The 19,449-nt window shown below is 37.9% G+C and overlaps 1 protein-coding gene and 1 pseudogene across 4 annotated transcripts in view; both read left to right on the top strand.

The window, feature by feature from the left end:
- The window catches only part of LOC119527573 (protein argonaute-3), a 180,672-nt gene that overhangs the window by 158,189 nt on the left and 3,034 nt on the right, over window positions 1-19,449 (top strand). The gene's annotated exons all lie outside the window — the stretch shown is intronic.
- Window positions 1,524-13,372, top strand: LOC119528197 (annotated as a pseudogene).

Below are 19,449 nucleotides of genomic sequence, written 5' to 3'. Positions count from 1 at the left end.
AAATCCCTGGCAACATGGCACATGACTCCTGGGGATGAGCCTGGAACTGGCATCGTGGGATTGAGAAAATCTTCTTGACCAAAAGGGGGAAGCAAAATGAAACAAATTGAAGTTTCAGTGGCTGAGAGATTTCAAATGGAGTCAAGAGGTCACTCTGGAGGGCATTCTTATGCACTATATAGGTATCCCTCTTTCATTTTTAGTGTATTGGAATAGCTAGAAGGAAATAGCTGAAACTGTCGAACTGCAACCCAGTAGCCTTGATTCTTGAAGATGATTGCATAACTATGTAGCTTACACAGTGTGACTGTGTGATTGTGAAAATCTTGTGGCTCACACTCCCTTTATCCAGTGTATGGACAAATGAGTAGAAACATGGGGACAAAAACTAAATGAGAAATAAGGTGGGATGGGGGGATGGAATGTTTTGGGTGTTCCTTTTTACAGTTTTCTGTTTGTTTGGAGTAAGGAAAAGGAAAATGTTCAGAAGTTGATTCTGGTGATCAATTCATAACTATATGATGGTACTGTGAATAGCTGGTTGTATACGTGGATAATTATATGGTCTGTGAATATAGCTCAATAAAACTGTATTTTAAAAAAAAGACACCCAGTTGATTTTGGCTCCTTGCATCATTCTGCCGGATGAGGATCTTGGGCTTCTGGGTTCCAAACCAGGCCTGGGAGACTGAAGGGAAAGATTCCCTGAGCTTGCAATGTGTCTGAGGAGGCAGAAGGGAAGGATTCACCTCCTGTGACATGGCAGTGTTCAGCATTTCCCAGCTTCTTTGTGCAGATCTTATCCTTCCTTATCCTTCAAAAACCCTAAAGATCCTAAAGTTTCAGCCTGAATTCTGGGATGCTGCTCTGATTGCCAACAGTAATATCTAAATTCTGTCACTTTTCTGTTTACAAGTTTAAAGTCATGGGTTCAAACAAGAGCAACAGATGATTGAAGAATTGTAAAGGAGATGTTCTCCAAAAGAAGACTGGGAAGTTTATAAATGGATAAGGATGCACCGTGAAAGACTTGTTAGTCAAGTTTCATCCTTCTCCATAAAAATAGACTGATAGAAAAGTCAGAAAACCTAAGAAACAGAAAAGTTTCCTCTGGGCACAGATACTTATTCTTCAAGACTACACCTTTAAGTATTTGACTCAGTTTGAAAGCATTTGGAAAATAATTTATACTTAAATATGAGAGAAGCTGTCTAAGAAAGGACCGTTATGAATATGAGAAATTTCATCCATTTTTGTAATCATCTCTTTTCAGGGTAATTGATGTGAGAAAAGTCTTCTATCATAAATTCATCTTCATTAGGTAACTAAGAATTAGTACTGGAATTTTTCATCCATGTCTTATCTAGGGAAGTTTTGTAGGAGAAAAACCCTGAGCATGATAGAAATATTGGAAAGCCTTCAACCCAAATAACATCTTCAACATGAACAAATTCAAACTGGAGAGAAAACATGAATGTAATAAATGTGGAAAAACCTTTACCCTGAAGCAAACTTTATAGAGCATGAGAAAATACATATTGGAGAGAAATCGCATGAATGTTCTGTATGTGGTAAAGTGTTCACTTTAATGTCATCTCTTACTCTTATGTTTGAGACATCATAGAGGGAAGAAACCATAAAAATGTAGAAAATGTGAAAAGTCTTCAGCCAGAAGTGAAACTTCCTTTCACATCAGAAACATCAAACTGGGAAGAAACTTTATAAATGTGGGAAAGCTTCTATTCTGAGGTTAAGCCTCATTAGGCACCAGAGAAATCATACTGGAAAGAAACTCGATGTGTGTAAGCACTGTGGGAAAGCCTCCAGTGACAAATCATATCTCACTGGGCAAGAAAAAATTCATACTGGAGAGAAGCCATTTGAATGTTATCAATGTGGAAGGGCCTCCAGCTAGAAGCAATACTTCTTTAAACATTGGAACATTCATAGTGGAAAGAAACCCTGTCAATGTAATGAATGAGGAAAAGCCTTTAACCAAATGGAAAACCTCATTATCCATCAACAAACCCATACTGGAAAGAAGTCTTATAAATGTAAAGGATGTGGGAAAGCTTTCATTTAGAAGTCAAGCCTCATTAGGTGCCAGAGAAGTCATACTGGAGAGAAATCCTATACATGTAAGGAATATGGAAAAGCCTTCCTTGGGAAATCAAATCTCACTGAGCATGAGAAAATTCCTTTCGGAAAGAAACCCTTAAATGTAATGAATGTGGAACTATCTTCAGGCAGAAGCAATACCTCATTAAACATCACAGTATTCATACAGAGGAGAAACCCTATGAATGTAATAAATGTGGAAAAGCCTTCCTTCGAATCACATCGCTTATTGTACGTGTAAGAATTCATACAGGTCATAAACCTTACAAGTGTAAAATATATGGGAAAGTCTTCTGTCAAAGCTCATATCTTACTGTGCATATAAGAAGTCATACGGTGAATAAGTTTTACCCTTGGGAAGACGGTTGCTGCAAAGGAGAGGCTAGGCCTCCCTATGGTTGTGCCTAAGAGCCTCCTCCCGAATGCCTCTTTGTTGCTCAGATGTGGCCCTCTCTCTCTGGCTAAGCCAACTTGAAAGGTGAAATCACTGCCCTCCCCCCTGCGTGGGATCGGACACCCAGGGGAGTGAATCTCCCTGGCAACGTGGAGTATGACTCCCGGGGAGGAATGTAGACCCGGCGTCGTGGGACGGAGAACATCTTCTTGACCAAAAGAGGGATGTGAAAGGAAATGAAGTAAGCTTCAGTGGCAGAGAGATTCCAAAAGGAGCCGAGAGGTCACTCTGGTGGGCACTCTTACGCACAGTTTAGACAACCCTTTTTAGGTTCCAGAGAATTGGGGTAGCTGGTGGTGGATGCCTGGAGCTGTCAGGCTACGGCCCAGAACCCATGAATCTCGAAGACAATTGTATAAAGATGTAGCTTATGAGGGGTGACAAGGGGATTGGGAGGGCCATAGGGACCACACTCCACTTTGTCTAGTTTATGGATGGATGGGTGGAAAGATAGGGGAAGGAAACAAACAGACAAAGGTACCCAGTGTTCTTTTTTACTTCAATTGCTCTTTTTCACTCTAATTATTATTCTTGTTATTTTTGTGTGTGTGCTAATGAAGGTGTCAGGGATTGATTTAGGTGATGAATGTACAACTATGTAATAGTACTGTAAACAATTGAAAGTACGATTTGTTTTGTATGACTGCGTGGTATGTGAATATATCTCAATAAAATGAAGATAAAAAAATAAATAAATAAATAAATATTAGAAGAAAAAATGTTGATCCATCTTCCAAAAAAAAAAAGAAGTCATACAATGAGAAACCCTATGGTTGTAGTGAATGTGGGAAAGCCTTCTCTCAGTTCTTAACCCTTGCTTTACATATGAGAATCTATACAGGTGAAAAAAACATCAATGTAGTGAATGTGGGAAAGCTTTTAGCCAGAAGTCACACCACGTTGGACGCCAAAGAATTCATTCTCATTTAAGCTCTTTGAATGCCTCGAATTTAGAAGAACTTCAGCAGAATTCTTAATAGCACAAAAAAAGAATTCATTTTACAGCCAAGTGACATGAATGTGGGAAATCCTTCAGCAGTGACTCAAAACTTAAAATACTGAGATTTTTAATAAGAAGAAATATCATAGTATGATGAAAACTTGTGCTTGCAGAACTCCCACAACAAGCATTGTTATTGCTCTACTTTAGGATCATTCCTATTAAAATCAGGATCCAGTCATGGAGACTGCTATCCTGCTACTAATCAGCATGGTCCTGGAAGACCTACCCAGAGCAATAAGAAAAAGATATAAGTGTATGGATGTGAAATTAAGGGACAAAATTGTTTTCTTTAACTATATCATTTGCTACACATGTGATTTATAAAGCTATAATCAAAATTATTTGCTCTTAATGCAGCCATGGATAATAGAGATTGAAACAGAATATTGAGTCCAGAAACATAGGCATGCATTTATGGAAAATTAGTAGAAGTGGCGTCACAAATTTATTAGGTAAATCATGGGTGGTTCAAAAAATGATCTGAGTAATTGATTCTTCATGTGGAAACATAATTATCTACCATCATCATATATTAATGTATTTATTTCTTATGAATTCTAAAATACTGAATACTAGAATTCAGAAAGGAAAATGTAAAGAAATAATAGAACTATTTTATAGGAGAATGTCTTTAAAACCTTAAGGTAGGAAATAATTTCTAAAATAAATTCTTGAATGCCCAGCATTTCCACTCTGAGTATTATACACCTACCCAAGATACTGACACATTTACCCAGAAAGCCTTGTACCAGTTTGTTCATTGCAGCATGAATTTTAGTTGCCAAGAAATGAATACAAATGTCTGTCACTTGTGAAATTGATGAATAAAATGTGGTAGTCACAGTAAAAAAAGAAAGAAAGAAAGAAACCCTGTACCCTTTATCTATCAGCCATCTATCGTTCTTCCTCAACTCTGAGACAATAATCTACTCTCTGTCCCTACAGATTTCCCTATACTGGTTTTTCATATGAATATAGTTACATAATATGTGGACTTTTGTGACTGGCATCTTTTACTTAGCATAATGTTTCCAAGTTTCATCCATGTTGTAACATGAATCAGTACTTCATTTCTTTTTATAGCCAGATAGTATTTCATTGTATAAATAGACCACATTTTATTTATCCATTCATCCATTGATGGGTATTTGGGTAGCCCAAATAGCCACCAATGGCTATTATGAATAATGCTGCAATAAATATCCATGTACAAGTTTTCATGGGGACATATGTTTTCATTTCTCTTGGGTATATACCTAGGAGTATAATTGCTGGATCATATGGTAATTCTATGTTTAATCATTTGAGGACTGTTTTCCAAAGTGGCTACACCATTTTACATCCCCAACAGCAACATATGAGGGTTCCAATTTCTCCACATTATCATCAACACTTTTTATTATCTGCCTTTTTGGTTCTAGCCTTCCTAGTGGGTGTGAGGTGGTATCTCATTATGGTTTTGATTTGCATTTCCTTGATAACTAATGATGTCAAGAATCTTTTCATGGTCATTTGTTCATGTTCCTTGGAAAAATGTCTATTTAGATCCTTTGCCCATTTGTAAATTGGGTTATTTGCCTTTTTTATTATTGAGTTGTAAGAGTTCTTTATATATTCTAGATAGAATTCCCTTATCAGTAGAAGACTTACAAGTATTTTCTCCTTTTCTGTGGGCCTTTTTTACTTTCTTGATGGTATCTTTGAAGAACAAAAGTTTATTATTTTGATGAAGTTCAATTTATCTGCTTTTTCTTTTCTTGCTTGTGCTTTTGGTCATGTCTTAGAATCTTTTGCCAAATCCAAGATTTAATCCTATGTTTTCTTCTAAAGGTTTTATTATTTTAGCTCTTAGATTTGGGGTCTTTGATTCATTGTGAGTTAAATTTCATATATAGCATAAGTGTCCAAATATTCTTCTGCATGTGGCTATTCAGTTGGCACAACACCGTTTGTTAGAAGACTATTCTTTCCCCATTTAATGTCCTTGTATCCTATCCTTGTCAAAAATCAGGTGACTATACATGGACAGGTTTATTTCTAGACTCTCAAATTCTATTCTCTACATCTCTGTGTCTATCCTTATGCCAGTACCACACCATCTAGATTACCATTGCTTCATAGTAAGTTTTGAAATCAAGAAGTGTGAGTCCTCAAATGTTCGTTTGGGGGATGGTTTGACCATTATGTCTACTTGTTCTATCCATTATTGAAAATGGGGTATTGAAGTCTCCAGCTGTTATTGTCAATTGTCTATTTCTCCCTTCATTTCTGTCAGTTTTTGCTTCATGTCTTTTGGTGCTCTGTTATTAGGTGCATATATGTTTATCATTGTTATATCTTACTGATGGATTGACATTTTATTGTTTTAAAATGTTTCCCCTTGTTTTAAGGTCTATTTTGTTTGATATAGTACAGATACTCCAGCTTTCTTTTGGATGCTATTTACAAGATATATCTTTTTCCAGCCTTTTCCTTTCAATCTATTTGTATCTTTGAATCAAAACTGTTTCCTCTAGTGAACATATAGTTGTGTCATGTTTTTTTAATCCAGTCTGACAGTCTTGTCTGATCCATTCATACCTAATGTTATTATTCACATAGTTGGATTTATGTCTGCCATTTTACTTTTTGTTTTCTGTATGTCTCATGTCTTTTTTGTTCCTCTATTCCTTGTTACTCCTTTCTTTTTGCATTAAGTAAATAGTTTCAAATGTAGAATTTTAGTTTTTAATGATTTTTCCACTATATTCTTTTGAATTTTTTTATTGGTCACTCTACAGTTTACTGTATACGTCTTGATTTATCAGAATCAGCTTCAAATATATACCAGCTTAATTCCAGTGACATATGTCACTCCTATATAACTCTATTTCTTTTCTCCCTTTATGTGGTATTATTGTTATACATTGCATCTAATTAATGTTACAAGCCCAAAAATTCATTATTGTAATTATTACTGTACTATCTGTCATCATATCCTTAGCCCAATACAGCTTTACTCCAACCCACCTCTTTTGTGTTATTGGTGAATTTTACACATAATTAAATTTCCACATATAGGTCCAACCATACATTATGTACATATTATTTTATACAGTTACATTTTAAATCAGTTATGCAAAGGGAAAATAATGCTGTTTTTATTAATTACATAATTACCTTTACTGGTGCCCTTTGATTTTTCATGTAGATTTGAATCACCACCTTAGGGCTCTTGATTTCAGCTTAAAGCACTTTAGTATTTCTTGTAAATCAGATCTGCTAGAAACAAGTTCTTTAGCAACAGATTTATCTGGGAAAGTTGTTATTTTCCTTCATTTTTTTCTTTTTTTTAATTTTAAACTTTTTATTTGAGGTACTTTCAGTTTACAGGAAAATTACAAAAATAATCCAAACTCCATATTAAGAACTCCAGTTTACCCCTGTCTCCCCAGATACCCAAATCCACCAATTTTAGCATTTTGCCACATTTTCCATGTCATTCTGTTTATCCATCAATCTATAAGTCATCTATCTATCCATCTGTCTGTCGGTCTATTTCTTAATCTATTTTCTGAACATTTGAGTGTGTGTTGTACATCATGCTCCTTGAATACTTATTTCCTAAGTGCATATTCACTTATGTATTCACCTGTTCCAGTTTGCTAATGTTGCCATTATGCAAAATACCAGAAATGAATTGGCCTTTATAAAGGAGATTTATTAGGTCACAGATTTACAGTTCTGAGGCCATAAAAGTATCTTCCAAAATAAGACATCAACAAGAGGATAGCTTCACTGAAGAATGGCCAATGTCATCTGGAACACCTCTGTAAGCTGGGAAGGCAAATGACTGGTGTCTGCTGGTCCTTTGCTCCGTAGTTGTGTTTCAAAATGGCTTTCTCCAAAATGTCTCTGGACTTTTCTCTCTTAGCTTCCTCAGCTCCTGTGCATCTAAGCAATGGGGTCCTCTCTTAACTTCTCCAGATCAAATTCTGGGCTAGCATCTCCAAATGTCTCCAGACATCTCAAAGCATCAACAAGCATCTCTCCAAAAGTCTGTCAGCTGCTCTCAGATCCTTCTCTTGTGAGCTCTCTTATAGGACTCCAGTGGTTTAATTAAGACCTACCCTGAATGGGTGGTGTCCACATCTCCATGGAAATAATTTCAACAAACGGTTCCACCCTAATCAACAGATTAATCAGTCTGCCCCTACAAGATTGCATTAAAGAATATGGCTTTTTGAGGGCATAATATATCCAAACTGGCACAGCACGTTAAATGAAGTTATCAAGGTCAAGAAATTTAACAGTGATTTAAAGATTACAGTCTGTATTCCACTTTTTTTTATATGTCCAAAATGTCCTTTTGAGCCTTCTCTCCTCCCTTGTTAAATCTTATCCAGGATCATGTATTGTCTTTAATTGTCATTGTCTCATTAGTTGCTCTTTCTTCTTTTTCTTTTTTAATTGTGGGGACATATATACAACATAAGCTTTCCCATTTCAGCCACTCCCAAGCATACTATTCAGTGAGATTAATCATATTCACTATGTTGCAGTACCCTCACCATGTTCTATTACTAAAACTTTCCCTTCTCCCCAAACAGAAGCCCTGCATTCATTAGGCATTGACTTCCCATTTCCCTTCACACATCCTGCCCCTTACAACCTGTAGTTTAATTTCTGTCTCTAATAATTCTCCATTGTTTTCTTTGTACTTATTATTGGGCTTAAATTTAACATCCTAAATCTATAATAATCTCATTTCCTTTGATACCTCAATAGTATACACAAACTGTGTTCCTATGCCCCTCTGCCCCCTCCCCCCACCTTTATGTAGTTCTTGTCACAAATTGCGTATTTACACATTGAGTCCAAAACCACTGATTTATCATTACTTTTCATAATTTTGCCTTTTAGATCCTGTAAGAACTAAAAAGTGGAGTTATAAAACAAAAATACAATGCTACTGACATTTATGTTAACCCATGTTTTGCCCCTACTTGAGACTTTTATTTCTTCTTGTGGCTTTGATCTATTGTCTATTGTCTTTTTCTTTCAATCTACAGAACTCTTTTTAGCATCTCTTATACAGTCCCTATTCGTTTTTTTTAATTCAATGTTATTGAGATTGTTCACATACCATATAATCATCCAAAGTGCACAATCAGTTGCCCATGGTACCATCACACAGCTGTGCATCCATCACCACAATTAATTTTTTTTTAATTTTTAGAACATTTTCATTACTCCAGAAAAGAAATAAAAACAAAACAGAAAACTCAAATCCTCCCATACCCCTAACTCCCCCCCCCCCCAATTAATGACTCATAGTATTGGTATATGACATTCTTACTGTTAATGAAAGAATGTTAAAATGCTAACTGTATACATAGTTTGCAATAGGTATATTTTTCCCTATATACCCCTTTATTATTAACTCCTAGTTCTAGTGTCATACATTTGTTCTAGCTCATGAAAGAGATCTCTAATATTTGTACAGTTAATTGCAGACATTGTCCACCACAAGATTCACTGTTTTATACATTCCCATATTTTAACCTCCAACTTTCCTTCTGGTGACATACATGATTCTAAGTTTCCCCTTTCCACCACATTCACACACCATTCAGCACTGTTAATTATTCTCACAATAACATGCTACTGTCACCTGTGTCCATTTCCAAACACTTAAGTTCAACCTAGTTAAACATTCTGCTCGTAATAAGCAACCACTTCCCATTCTTTAGCCTCATTCTATTTCCTGGTGACTTACATTTCATGTCTATGAGTTTACATATTATAGTTAGTTCATATCGGTGAGACCATACAATATTTCTCATTTTGTATCTGACTTATTTCACTCAATATAGTGCCCTCAAGGTTTCTTCATCATGTTGTCTTCAACATGTTTTTTTAAGACAGTTTTGTTCACACACCATACATTTTGTCACAAGTAAACAGTCGATGGTTCCTTGTATAATCACGTATTTATGCATTCACCACCATCACCACTATCTATATAAGGACATCTCCATTTCTTCTATGAAGAAGGGGGAAGAGTCAAAGAAAGTAGAGAGACAAAAGAAAAAGAAAAAAAATTTCATCTAAAAAGCAACAAAAGGAAAGATAAAATTAAACTAAAGTACAATAAAAGAGTCAGACAACATCACCAATACCAAGAGTCCCATACCCCTACCTTATATCCCCCTCTTATAGGCATTTAGCATTGGTATATTGCATTTGCTACATTAAAGGAAACATAATACAATGTTTCTGTTAACTGTAGTCTCTAGTTTGTATTGATGGTATTTTTTTTCCAATACCACCTCATTTTTAACACCCTGCAAGGTTGGCATTCATTTGTTCTGCTACACGTAAAAACATGTTTGTACCTTTTATGAAAATCGTTGAACACCCTAGGTTTCCCTGAGTTACACAGTCCCAGTCCTTATCATTTGTCTTTTGTTCTGGTGCCCTTCCTCTTTCAACCATATTCACCGTCATCTTTGTTCAGTGTACTTACTTTGCTGTGCTACTGTCTCCCAAAATTGTTTTCCAAACCTCTCACTCCTGTCTTTTCCTTTCTGTCTGCAGTGCTTCCTTTAGTGTTTCCTGTAGAGCAGGTATCTTATTCACAAACTCTATTGTTGTCTGTTGCCAGAGAATATTTTAAGCTCTCCCTCATATTTGAAGGATAGTTTTGCTGGATATAGGATTCTTGGTTAGTGGTTTTTTTCTTTCAGTATCTTAAATATATCACACCACTTCCTTCTTGCCTCCATGGTTTCTATTGAGAAATCTGCACAGAGTCTTATCAAGCTTCCTTTGTATGATGGATCACTTTTCTCTTGCTGTTTTCAGGATTCTCTTTATCTTTGATGTTTGATAATCTGATTATTAAGTGTCTTGGCATAGGCCTATTCAGATCTATTCTGTTAGGGTACTCTGCACTTCTTGGATCCATAATTTTATGTCTTTCATAAGAGATTGGAAATTTTCATTGATTATTTCCTCTGTTATTGTTTCTGCCCCTTTTCCTTTCTCTTCTACTTCTGGGACACCAATGATATGTAAATTCTTTTTGTTTTGTCCTTAAGTTCCCGGAGATGTTGCTCATATTTTCCCATTCTTTTTTCTATATGTTCTTTTGTGTGTAGGCTTTCAGGTTCCTTGTTCTCCAGTTCCTGAGTACCTTCTTCTGCCTCTTGAGATCCACTGTTGTGTCTTTCATCTCTTGTGTTGTGCTTTTCATTTCCATAGATTCTGCCAGTTGGTTTTATGAACTTTCAATTTCTACCTTATGTATGCCCAGTGTTTCCATTATACGGTTCAGCTCTTTCGCCATATCTTCCCTAAACTTTTTTAATTGACTTATTATTAGTTGTTTCAATTCCTGTATTTCAGTTGAAGTGTAAATTTGTTCCTTTAACTGGGCCATAACTTCATTTTTAGTGTAGGTTATAGTTTTCTGTTGTCTAGGCATGGTTTCCTTGGTTACCCCAATCAAGTTTTCCCAGACCAGAATGGGCTCAGATCCCAGAAGGAAGTAATATCCAGTGATGCCTCAGGTCACTGTGCTTTTCTGCCCAGCAGGTGGCGCTATGATGCCTCAGGTCACTGTGCTTTTCTGCCCAGCAGGTGGTGCCCGCCAGCCTGTAACTCCAGACTAGTGTAAAGAGGTGTGGCCCGTGGCTGTTTTCCCCCAGGCTCTGGGGTCTGTTTCTGAATGGAAGGTGGGTAGTAGAGCTGGGCCCCACCCCTTTCCTCTTAGAGAAGATAGAACCCCTTGGGAGAGGTTATTAGCATTTCAGTGGTCTCTCTCTGCCTGTGCTATCTCCACCCTTGTCTGGGTGAGAGCACTGGGAACTGAAAATGGCTGAGGCTTTCTCCATTGAGCCGAAACAGGGACCGAAAGTCCCCTTCAGGGCTAGTCCACGGTGACCCTCCAGCTCTCCTAGGTCAGTCCTCACTCAAAGCCTCTGCTTGTTGGGGATTCATAGCTTGTAGTGAGCCGTCCACACTCACTAATTAAAACCCCAGTTGGAGCTCAGCTGAGCTATATTCGCTTGCTGGAAGAGAGCATCTCTCTAGTACCACGAGGCTTTGCAGCTCAGGCTATGGGGGGAGGGGTCTCCCGGCTTGGATCCACAGCTTTTACTTACAGATTTTATGCTATGATCTCAGGCATTCCTCCCAATTCAGGTTGGTGTATGATGAGTGGATGGTCATGCTTGTCCCCCTGCAGTTATTCTGGATTATTCACTAGTTGTTACTGGTTTTTTATTAGTTGTTCCAGGGGGACTAACCAGCCTCCTCTCCTCTCTATACCGCCATCTTAGAGCCTCAATCCCTATTCGTTTTTAAAACAAATTTACAAATCAAGTTAAAGCTTGGCTCCTCCTTCCCACCCTCCACCTCCCTAGGACAGCATAAATCTTTGGTCCTGGTAGCTTTTAGAAGAGGAGGACATCATGGCCTGGTTCAGAGATACCTTCTCTTCTTCCTTCTAAAACTCTAACTCATCTGGTATTGCTGACTGCCAGCATATTAGTAGTGGAGAGATGACACTGGCCTCTCTGTAGTCCATTCTAATTTTCCCTAATACCTTAACCTCTATTGAGGTAATCTCCGTATGGGTTGCGTTTAGATTCATGCCAGCTCCTTCTGTAGCTAAGAACATTCAAAGACAGCAGTGTCTTTTTTTGGCCCCATCAGGGTACACTTACCTAACTAAGTTTTTAGGTTAGACATCCCATTGCTTGGCTCCACGGTTCCAGCTCCTCTACTCACTTTAATTCTTTTAAGTTCCCAAAACTACTTCCGGAAACTCTTAGCACTTTAGCCCTATGGAATCAGCAGATTGGGCCTATGAATTCAAGTTCAGAAAGTATCCAGTCGGCAATGCCATGGAAGTCTCCCCTTCTAGCAGGCTCTCATCTTGATAACAGATTCTCATGGAATCCCCCCTTGTCTTCAGGGACCCCATTAACTCACAGCTAAAATTCCATATTCTCACAAAACCCACAATCACTCTCTCCTATACTGAGGGAATGGGAGTGAGATGAGAGGAGGCCAGAGCCGAGGAATTGATGGCGAGACCTATCTGAACTGGCTCCTCTCAGTGAGCCCATAAAAGGAAGGTGGCTGGCTCCAAAGTTTGGCACTCTTTAGAATGTAGGGTCTTACCACTTTTAGTTCTGTGCTTTGGGCCTTAGCTTAAATTCCAGGACATCAGATAAAATATCCCACTTGATATCCTGTTAAGAGTATATTAGCTGGGTGGAGCATGTGACCCCTCTCTCTGACCCATCAAAGGGTATTCTCTTGTAGAGTTAAATGTTCCCTATTGAGAAATCAGGGTGGTCAGTGCCCTAAATCATAACTTTCTAAACATGAATCACGAAAACTTCAAAGACGGTATTCACTGTTATTTAACAATCCTTTGACTCCTTCTTCATTAGCTCTCTTTACCATTCCCCTTGAGTCTCTAACCTTGCCCCAACACTCACACCCCTTCTTTTTACCTCACTAAGAAATTACATTATCAGTCATGCCTACTTTCTTCACTCCTTTCTCACAAGAAAAAGGGTTAACCTGTAGTATTGTTCTCATTCCCTCTTACCTGCCTAAGGTCAACTTTAATTAACCAGTTATCCTCTTTCTTATATCTTGAATCTCTTCTAAGCTTCTAATTCCACTCCCTTAGCTTAGCTCCTATCCTAAAATACAATTATTCTTTTATCTGCTGTTCTCTTTTAATATGCCCCATATCTTTTTCTCTTTAGCCTAAACACACCCACCAGAACAGCTGAAATGAAAAACAAAACAAAACAAAACAGACATTATTAAGGATATATAGAGTAATTGAGACTCTCATACTCTACTGGTAGTAGTGTAAATTGATATGAACACTTTGGAAAACTGTCTAGTTTCCCAGCTGCTAAAACAAATACCATACAATGGGTTAGCTTAACTACAGGTTTTTGAGGCTCATGGTTTTGAGGCCAAGAGAAGTCCAAAATTGAGGTGTCAGCAAAGTGATGCTTTCTCCCTGAAAACTGTGGCATTCTGGGGCTGGCTGCCTCTGATCCTTGGGTCCTTAAATTTTTTTTTTTTTTTAATTTCTTGAAAATATTTCTATTTATTCTAGCTTAGGAGTCCTTGCCCATATCATTGGTAAGTCTGGCATCAGCTACTGTGTCAGGTACTCAAGCATACATTGTCCATATATTTTATCAAACAGATTTGGCAGCCCATCTACAGTGCATCTTTTAGATGAAGTGTGTCATTTTCCTCATCAGTGATTGCTTTGTAACTTTTCAAATACATGTTCTTCAAAGATGAGGTGACAGGTAGAGCCAGGCTGACATTCCGTCACATGCACCAAAACCATCAATATATAGATTATTTTCTACCACAAAAGCTATCAAAGAGTCACCAAATTTTCCTTTGGTTGTTAATATTACACCATCACAGTTTGTAAAGTGGATGGGCGCATCTTAGTCCCACCACCCCCAGTACTCCTGCATGGCCTCTGGGTCCCAAGCAGCCCTCAGGCCCCATCCTGGTGGGTCTAGCAAGAAGCAGCCTCTGGCAGGCTGCGCCACCAAGAGCCACAGAGACAGCATGCAGGAGCTGGACACACCAGGTCCTTGGCTTTTCCATCACATGGCAATGCACATGACGGCATCCTCTCCTTTCCCTTCCAGGTTCCATTGACTTTTAGCTTCTTGCTTCCATGTAGCTTTTTCTCTGTGGTCTTCTCTATAAGGCCTTCAGTAATAGGATTAAGGCCCAGCCTTATTCATTTGGACCATACCTTAACTAAAAACATCTTCAAAAGGTTCTATTTACAATGGGTTCTACAACCACAGGAATAGATTAAAAGCATGTTTTCTTCTGGGGTGCATAATGCAACCAACCACAAAAACTGTTTGGCTTTATCTACTAAAATTAGATACATGTATACTCTATGACTCAGGATTTCCACTCTGAGATATACAGCTAACAGAAACACTTATCTATGTTTACCAAAAAGTATGTACAATAATATTCATAGTAGCACTAGTCATAATTGTTGAAAACTGCAAAACAACTCAAATGCCCGTAATCAGTAGATTGGATAAATAGTGTATAGTCAGACAATGGAATATTATACAACAATGAGAATGATACAACATATGAATTTCAAAGCATAACCACAAACCAAAGAAGCTAGACACACAGGATACATATCTATGATACATTTGTTAGATAGTTCAAAGTGAAGCAAAACTAATCTATGGTGTTAGAAATCAGATTACCGGGGTTTCCAGGGACAGGATGGGTGAGATAGTGACAAGGAGAGGACACAAAGGGACTTCCTAGATGCAGTTCAGTTTCTTTTGATTTAGTGCTGGTTTCATGGGTTTGTTCATAATGTCCAAAGTCATCAATCTATACGTTTAAAATTCATGTGTGTTTCTTAGTATATTTTTACTTCTATAAAATTTTACATTTAGCAAAAACAAAAGACCACACATGCTATTCCTTTTCAATTTGTAGCAGCTAGGCTTCTATCCCACCACTATTGCTCCTTGATCTCTGCAGCATCTGATGCTATTATCACTCACTCTCTATTGAATCCATCTTCCACTTGTCTTCCACTACACATTTGTCTCCTGCCCTTCTGATTTTTCTTGGTTTGGTTCATCTTCTTCCATCCACCCTTTTAAATTTTAAGTTTAAATAATATTTGTGACTTTGAAATCTCTTTTCACAGATATAACTTTTCTCTTAATTTCTAGACCTTGAAGTTGTTTTTGACTGCACTTTGTCACCAACCACCCTTAACTAATAAATTATTAAGCCCTGTATATTCTACCTTCTCACTCTCAAACTTATCCCTTTTTTCTCATCCTGACCTCCACCACTTAGGTCCAACTCTCATTATTATTTTCCTAAACAATAGCAAAAGGATCCTAAGTTCTCCTACCTTCTAATTTTACCCCCATTTGTCTGTTCTCCATCAGAGTAATTAAAGCATGGGTAAGACCCTATCACTCCTCTGCTTAGTGCTCCATATCCCTCAAAAGTGAAGTCTCATCTTCATAGGACAATATATAGACTCAATTCCTCATATTCCCTACCCTACTTCTTTCACTTCTGCTACACCTTCAGAATGTCTCCACTTTTGCTTCTTCCTCCTTCCTTGTCTCCCTCACCCCTAGCTGACTCTCATGCACAAACACACACACCCATACACACAAAGCATAACTGCAACTATTATCAACTACTTTCAGATAGTTTCTCATAACTGTCTTGCTCATACTGCTCCCTTATCTTACATATTGCTTCCCCACCTAAATTGTTTCTGCTCATCCTTTAAGACTTAACTTAGATATCAATTCCTCCCAGAAGCCTTTTTTATTTCTTCACAGATAAGTGCCCCTCTTCCATACTGCCAGAGCACTCTATGCATACCTCTTTGTTGGACTTACCAGACAATGTTAGAACCATATTTTTGTTTCTCTCCCCCTCCCACTAGTCTGTAAGGTCCCAAGAGGCAGAGGCTATTCATTTACTCAATCAACAGATATGTATTATACACCTCCTGGGAGATAGGTGTTGATTCTGGGTATGTGGGGGAGGCATATTGAGTAAGTAATCTCACAGAAATATATATTTACAGATTGTAATAAATGCAATAAAAGAAAAATGAAGGGTGGGAAGAGAGATTTTAGTAGGGACCTTTTGATTTAGGTTGGAAGATCACAAAAAGCTCCCCTGAGAAATAACATTTTTTAAATTTTTTTTAATTTTTTATTGTAGAATATAACATATATACATAGAAGTGATAACTTTCCAAGTACAATTTAACAAGAATTCTGTTAGCAGATTTCAAAGAATGTTATCGGTTACAGTTCTACAGTTTCAGTTATTTCCTTATTGTGAAATATAATGTACATAGAAAAAGATAACATCTTTCAAAGTATGATTAAACAAGTAGTTATACAGGAAATTTCCAAAAATGTTATGTTATGAGTTACACCACCATAGTTTCAGTTATTTCCTTATTGTGAAATATAACATATATACAAAAAAGGTGATAACTTTCAAATTACAATTTAACAAGTAACTGTAAAACAAATTTCAAAGGATGCTATGGGTTACCATTCCACCATTTTGATTCTTTCTTTCTAGCTATTCTAATATTCTAGCAACTAAGAAAAAGAAAATTATAAACATTCAGTTTTCATAATCCTTTGTTAAAGTCCATCTTGTCTGTTGCTACCCCTTCCTCTAGTTTAATCACTTTCCTGAACTTCAGGAATCTCTAGGCAGTGCCTATCCTGACTTGTTCATGTTGAAAAGGGGTTTCGACTTTATGTGAAAAGGGGACACCTCTTGTTGATGTTCTTGAAGAGGCTATTGCCTCTTGGTTTTGGGACTTAGCTGCCATAGGATTTCTCTGAAGGATTTAAGTTTCTGAAGAATAAACTTGGTGAGTGAAACTTTTACAGAGTCTCAGATAGGGATCCAGGTATTCTTTAGTGTTCTAGTTTGCTAATGCTGCCGGAATGCAAAACACCAGAAATGGATTAGCTTTTATAAAAGGGGGTTTATTTGGTTATACAGTTACAGTCTTAAGGCCATAAAGTGTCCAAGGTAACACATCAGCAATCGGGTACCTTCACTGGGGGATGGCTAATGGTGTCCGGAAAACCTCTGTTAGCTGGGAAGGCGCATGGCTGCCATCTGCTCCAAAGTTCTGGTTTCAAAATGGCTTTCTCCCAGGGCATTCCTCTCTAGGCTGCAGTTCCTCAAAAATGTCACTCTTAGTTGCTCTTGGGGCGTTTTTCCTCTCTTAGCTTCTCCGGAGCAAAAGTCTGCTTTCAACTCAGATGCACTGAGTTCCTTCTGTTTGTCAGCTCATTTATATGGCTCCAGTGATTTAATTTAGACCCACCCTGAATGGGTGGAGTAATACCTCCATGGAAATTATCTAATCAGAGTCATCACCCACAGTTGGGTTGGGCGCGTCTCCAAGGAAACGCTCAAAGAATTACAATCTAATCAACACTGATAAGTCTGCCCACACAAGATTACATCAAGGATAATGGCATTTGGGGGGACATAATACATTCAAACTGGCACATTTAGTGTTTTCAGGACTACTGTTGACTTAGGCTTGTCATACTATGGTCATTTGGCATATCTAGGTGAAGCTTGCATAGGGGTAACCTACAGGACAGCATCTTGACTCTATTTGAATTCTCTTAGCCACTGAAACCTTATTTTGTTGCCTTTCTTTTCCCCTTTTTGATCAAAAAGGCATTCTCAATCCCTTGATGCCAGGGTCAGGCTTATTCCTGGAATCGGTGTCCCATGTAACCAGGGAGACTCACGTGCCTGGGGGGTCCTGTCCCATGTCATGGGTAAGGGTGATGAATTTACTTGCAGAGTTATGCTTGGAGAGAGAAAGTCCACATTTGAGCAATAAAAGAGGTTCTCCGGATGTGACTCCTAGACATAATTATAGGTGGGAGAAATGACATTTAAGGTAAGACCTTGAGGAATGAGTAGGAGTTAACCAAGCCAAGAATGGAGAAAAGAATTCCTGTCAGAGGCATATGCACAGGCCCTTTTGGTAGAAAGAGTTTTCTCCATAGAAGGAACTAAATCAAGGCTGCTACTACACCACGTAAATCGATTATGGAGGTAGGCTGGGACTGGATCATATAGGACTTGTTAGGTCAAGATAAGGATTTGGATTTTATTCTAAGTACAGTGGAAGCCATTAAAGACTTTAAGCTGGGCACTAACATAATTAGGTGTGTTTTTCAATATAGTTCACTTACTGAAGTACAGATTGTAATGGAGAGTAAGAGTGGTGTTGGGGACATCAGTTAGGAGTCTGTTACCATACTCCAGGCAAAATATGATTGTGGTTTGGACTAGAATGGTTATGAGAGATAAGTGAATGAATTTCATATAGTTAGGGCTTTTGTCCTACATCTTCTCATGCCTGAAATACTCTGCCCCCTGACCTCACTAGGTTTTCTTATCATTCAAAGCTCAGAGAGGCCTTCTCTGACCACCCAATCTTTCATACTATCCTACATTTTAATTCTCTTTATAGTCTAGTCTGTGGTGGCTTTATTGGGTATTATTTGTCTCTCATCACAGGAATGTGTGTCTTACTACTGTATACCCAATACCTGGTCCAAGATATGGCATGTAGTGGGCGCTCAATAAATGTTTACTGAATGTGTAAATGTATGAATATATATGCACTAATAAAGCATATAATTGGGGAAAGGTAGGATTTGGTAAATTTTTTTTTATACCCAAAATCTTATACAGTGTCTGGCAAATGGTACTCACACAAACATTTAAGCATGAGCTAATCTTTCTCCTTGTCTCTTTTGCTACTTCCATTCCCTTAGTCCATACCATTATCATCTCACACAAGAACTAACACAACAGTCTCCTATCTTGAACCTGTGTTTTCAGTCTCTTCCTATTTCTAATCCATCCTCCATATCATTGCTGATATTGCTTTTATAAAACCCAATCTCATCATGCCTAAAACACTCCTGTTTAAAAAAATAACAACTATGCTTACACCCTGCTGTCTACAGGTGAAGTTCCAAACTCCTAAGCCTAATCTGATTCCATTCTTTTCAACTTCATATTTTCCCCTCATGCCGCACACTCTGCTCATACTAGTCTATTTGCTATTCCCCAAATATGCCATGAAATGTTATGCCCCCTGTGCTTTTGTCAAGTCTGTTTGTTCTTTCTGATGTCTCCTCACCGTGACCACCCAAAAAAAGGCCAAAACTCACTTCTTCAAACCCTAGGTCCAGTGTTTCCCCCTTGGTGAAGCACCCCGACCTCACCCCCA

The sequence above is a fragment of the Choloepus didactylus genome, chromosome 2, assembly GCF_015220235.1.
Source record: "Choloepus didactylus isolate mChoDid1 chromosome 2, mChoDid1.pri, whole genome shotgun sequence".
NCBI lineage: Eukaryota > Metazoa > Chordata > Mammalia > Pilosa > Megalonychidae > Choloepus > Choloepus didactylus.
The sequence above is the reverse complement of the archived record's forward strand: the minus strand, read 5'-3'. Positions and strand labels throughout refer to the sequence as shown.